Raw genomic sequence first — 5,376 nt, forward strand, 5'->3', positions numbered from 1 at the left:
ATTAATATTATTATAATTATGTTATTATTATAATATTCCTTTTTTACTTATTATTTAATCATTCTACTCGCATAACCATTTAAAATTATTTCATTATCACTATATCATACATTAAGTTTAAGCATTTTTCATGTGCATATTATCCCTAGCCCGTATCCGTCGTCAAAATAGATTACGAGACATTACCAGACTTATAGCACAATTCAGAGCATTCATTTGTCATTAAATCAACTCATTTCAATCAAAGTCTTTCATTTACACTTGTAACATGTTTAGGTCAAGCATAAATAACTTAAAACATGCATTCAGGACTAAATCGATAACATTTGAAAACTTTGGGAAACTTAGAAAATTTTCTTGAATAAAGAGGTCACATGCCCGTGTGCCTAGGCCGTGTGCCTCACATGGCCACCAGACACGCCCGTGTCATAAGCCGTGTGGAAACAGGGCATACATACTGACTTGGGTCACATGGCTGACTACACACACGTGTGTCAGCTCGTATGCCACACACGGCCAATAGACACGCCCGTGTGCTCAACCGTGTGGACGAGAAATAGGCTTATTTAAGCCACTTCTTCTCACTCAAATTCAATCACCTATAAGCATACATATAACATCATACTCTCATTCAATTTGGCATTCAAAACAACCATTTCAAAAAAAACACATTATGTGCCACGTAAAAATCCAAGCATCTATATACTCAAATTAATACCATATATACCAATCCAATATGACTTGTAAGCCAATATTTAGATAAGTTAAACCAAATCACATAGCTTAAATACATCAATACATATAAGCTTCAATAGCTAAAATAACTTATACATCTCATATAATCAACTAGCCTATACATGCCATACTACCATTTTCAAAAAGTTCAAAAATACCATTTCAACTCATGGATAGTATGATGAAATCTTTAATTACTTCCAACCTGAGCGAGTTTTCAAATCACTGTAAAATACAAGAAATAAACAGAGTAAGCTAATAAGCTTAGTAAGTTCGTATGACTAGTATGTACTATATACAATTTAACAATTAATTCAAATTAAATAAGCATGAATATATATAAATCAACTCCATCGAAATTAACACGTATGACAATAACAACTTGGTAATTCCTGTATGTATTCATCGGTTTTCACTTATGTATCATATGGAATTATTAAATATTACTTACTTTTCGAGCATGTCAAGTATACCTGAACAGATTCATATCATTATTTTAATTCTAGTACTGTTATCTTGTCCGTTGAACCATAGAAATAACATCGAATATTCTGTATTTCGCATAGTAATGGGCATATATGTGGTTAAACCACCTATATCTCGATTCACATATAACATTTGTTCATACGTCATTATAACCTATATTACCACTTCAATACAATCCAACCAAATTTTCCCAATGCATAAGCATGTAAAATCATCAATAGATTAGTATCATTATATCGATGTAAACACCAAGGCACCATAGGTGAAAACAATAAATATTCAATCTCAAGTACATAAAACTTCATTCCATATTTAATTCATCAAATAACAGCAATACCATGTAATTCATATAACATTATGGCAATTCATTTTTTTTATTCTTATAAACTCTAATTCATTCATTTCAATAGTAATTCATTTATTTCAACATAGCTTATTCATATGATCCGTAAGAGTAATTATGCCTATTAAACTACGCAGAATTTGGATAGATACTCGGGTGATACACACTAAGTTTATTTATCGGTAATCCATCAATTCATTATCCTTTTCGCTCTTTCGAGCCATGATCAGTAAGCTCCTTCTGAGCTAATAAATAGTAAGCTCTATTGAGCTAAAACGGTAAGCTCTATCGAGCCACTACAGCAAAACAGACTTTTAGCGGCGCTTTTTTTAGCCTTTAGCGGCGCTTCTAAGCGCCACTAAAACTTTTTGCGGCGCTTTTGAAAACGCCGCAAAAAACGCCGCTATAGGCGGCACCGCAAAAATTGGTGGCGTTTATTAAAAAAAGGGCCGCTAAAAGTCATGGCCTTTAGCGGCGTTTGAAAAAAAGGGCCGCTAAAAGTCATGGCCTTTAGCGGCGTTTGGAAAAAAGCGCCACTAAAAGTCATGGCCTTTAGCGGCGTTTGGAAAAAAGCACCGCTAAAAGTCATGGCCTTTAACGGCATTTGGAAGAAAAGCGCCGCTAAAAGTCAAGGCCTTTAGCGGCGTTTGGAAAAAACCGCCGCTAAAAGTCATGGCCTTTAGCGGCGTTTTTCCCACAAACGCCGCTAATTTTGGCAGATTTGCAATACATTTTTTCCACCAATATTCAGCCCTTCTTGCATTAAAATCCAACAAAATACAAATATAGCATAAAATGCAGCCAAAATAGCAAATTTAGCATAAAAAATACAACCAAAAATATTAATTCTAAATGATACTTCAAATTTAACGAAAGATATATGATGTAATTAATAAAGTATGATTTAAAATATTCTTAGAATAATGTTAAATGTGACAAAGTTAAAAATATTCTTACAACGAGAAAACTAATGTCTAAGATGGCGGCTTTTGCGACTGTTCAAACATCTGCATCATCTGCTGAAGCTGTAGCTGGAGGTCATCGTACTTTTTCCTATGCTTTGCCTCCCTCGCTGCTGCCGCTGCCTCCCTCTCTGCTGCCGCTGCCTCCCTCTCTCCTGCCGCTGCCTCCCTCTCTGCTGCCTCCGCTCTAAGTTGTTGCTATAGTTCTTCATATTTTCGTTGAACCTCAGCAATTTGCTCAACTGTGTTCGCTTGCATCTGAGCTATCTGATCTCTTAACCTCTGAACTTCAGCTTTAGCTTGACTTCCGGAAGGCATGTATTGCTGGGAGCCGGATCCAAAATATTGGGTCGGGGTAACACCAGATCCTTGAAATCGAACCCGACCGTACCTTTCAGGACCCAAAACTTCAGTGATAATTCTGTTATCAATGTTCTCAAGATTAACAGAACTATCAGTCGAAGTAGTCGCTTCATATTCCGCCTTCTTATCCTTTAGTTTCTCCTAAAAAATCAATTAAAAAGTTAGAAACGAAATATATAATAAAAAGGAATGCAACATAACATTATTTAAAACTACTAATGATGAATTGAATTAAACAATTATAATTAAACATTATAAATATTTAGAATAAATCAAATATTATTAAGTAAATATACCATAATTTCTCCAGCTTCGGATGTCATAGGAGATCCATCTTTCTTCCTATGCGTAATCTCAAAAAGCTGAAGGCGCCCAACTTTTTGTCCAGATTTGACTTCCTACAATATAGTAGTAAAAATATTATTTAATATTAAAAAGTTATTAATATTTGAAAGAATTAATAAAATTTTAATACCTCGGCCTCAGCTACAGAAGCAAAACTTCTCGACCCTGCCGTGTGCGTGAATTTTTGTTTTTGCCTGCTGCTTATTCCAACTCGCTCACGGTCCTACATAATGAAATTATTATTACTTATATAGTTAACACTATATATAAGAGTTTGGAAATACGTAATACCTCACCTTTCTTTGAATTCCAGAATCTAACCGCATCTTCCCATTGGTACCTCAGCATTCCCGGCGGGACATTTCTCAATTTTTCCTCGAAGCTTATGTCTTTCTTAAAATATTGTTTTTTTAAAATGCTTTTATTTTTTCTCCATTTTTTACCCAATGTCTTCTTGATATAATCATCGGAGACCTCTAAAGCAAATCTATCCTAAAAAAACACAAGTTTAGAATGTAAATATGAATGAAACTTAAACCAAAATATTATAAATTACATTCACATTTTGTTACCTTAATATTAGCGAGAGCCTGATTTTTGTTGCTATCAGGCATGTGATGCCATGATTTGTAGTTGATGGGCAACATATTGGCATTTCGTGCTAAAATGCCAATATAGCCTGCTAAAAGTCGAGCTTCAGATCCAACAGGCTGTCCATAAGTATTTCTACTTACTTTGACACGGTCGGCAGGATCTAAGTCGTATAAATCACTAAGCAGTGTACGTCCTCGAACTCTGCGCGTCCTACCATTTTCAGCTGAAAAATGATATACTATTATTATATTAAAATTTACAAATAAATTAATAATAAAAGTCAACACATGTAAAATAAACGTAACATTACTTTGAACTTCTTCAGGCTCGTCAAGTGTCTCTGGCACATTGGAAGATCCAACAACTGTCTGCTGTTCACTATTTCCTTCTTCCGAATTTGGAGTATTCTGGACAATACTTAAACCACGTAATCTTCTTCTACGCATTTTTCCTGCAATACACATAAAATAGTTAAAGTTTTAGTAACAAATTACAACAATAGTAGTACATATAAAATAGTCAAATTATATAACATGACCAAGATTAAAATTATAATATTACATATAATTAAAAAAACATAAAATCTTACTACATCATTATTCGTAAATATCTTCATTCACATCATCTCGAACCCATTGATATTGTGTACTAGTACTAGGGATATTTTCATCTAAGTTTTGTTCTGGAAAAGGTAATGTTTCTGATCTTTCGACAATGTCATCTCTACTTCCATTACCCATGTCAAACAAGTCTCTAGGGGTGTTCCGGAGTACAACATACCAACCCTCATCAGTTGGATCTTTCGAATAAAAAACTTGTTTCACTTGAGAGGAAAATACATATGGCTCGTCCATCAATTGTTGTCCAGTGTGAATCAAGCGAGAGAAATTCACCATTGTAAAACCAAATTGATCTTTTTTAATTCCTCGAGCAGTATTAACATCTGCCCAATCACACCGAAATAAGATAACTTTCCATCTGCCATAGTAATCCAACTCAATAATGTCGGTAAGAAGTCCGTAATACTCCACATTACCCTCAACCGGATTACTATCCCTAGCACTAGCATAACTTGTAATTGAAGAATTAACAACAACTCCACAATTTTGAGTTCTCCTCATTCTCTCGCGATACTTTGTATGAAATCTGTATCCATTGATGAGGAAGGCACTATATCTTTTTATTACTCTGTTCGGACCTTGGGAAAGCCATTTAATTTCGTCATTGACGTCCTTCCCACTCCAAACCTATTGAATCGAAAGTAAATTAAATAATTATAAATGCATTATGTAAAAACATTCTTATTTGATTAACTAAATTTCGCGATTATATGTAACTTATTAACTTTAGTTACATATCGTTTGACTTAACCATTCATGAAAATATTCTGTGAATAACTTATTAATCTCTCGATGTTGTAATCTTCGAGAGCGTGCACGAGATCTCAAAATTTGTTTGTACTCACTATATTAAAAACAAGTTTAATTGGTTAGAAGATAAACAAATCAAAACGACGAATATGTAAGACAATTTTATAACTTACTTGCG

General features: G+C 34.1%; 1 long non-coding RNA gene across 1 annotated transcript; it reads right to left on the bottom strand.

Moving 5' to 3' along the window:
* Positions 1 to 2,971: 2,971 nt before the first annotated feature.
* LOC121210973 (uncharacterized) lies at positions 2,972 to 3,423 on the bottom strand. Its single transcript, XR_005906284.1, has 3 exons — positions 3,365 to 3,423; positions 3,186 to 3,287; positions 2,972 to 3,030 (listed from the first exon to the last, which is right to left on the bottom strand). It is a non-coding gene; the product is annotated as an uncharacterized lncRNA (long non-coding RNA).
* Between the last annotated feature and the right edge of the window lie 1,953 nt (positions 3,424 to 5,376).

This window comes from Gossypium hirsutum, chromosome A12, assembly GCF_007990345.1.
Source record: "Gossypium hirsutum isolate 1008001.06 chromosome A12, Gossypium_hirsutum_v2.1, whole genome shotgun sequence".
Classification (NCBI taxonomy): domain Eukaryota; kingdom Viridiplantae; phylum Streptophyta; class Magnoliopsida; order Malvales; family Malvaceae; genus Gossypium; species Gossypium hirsutum.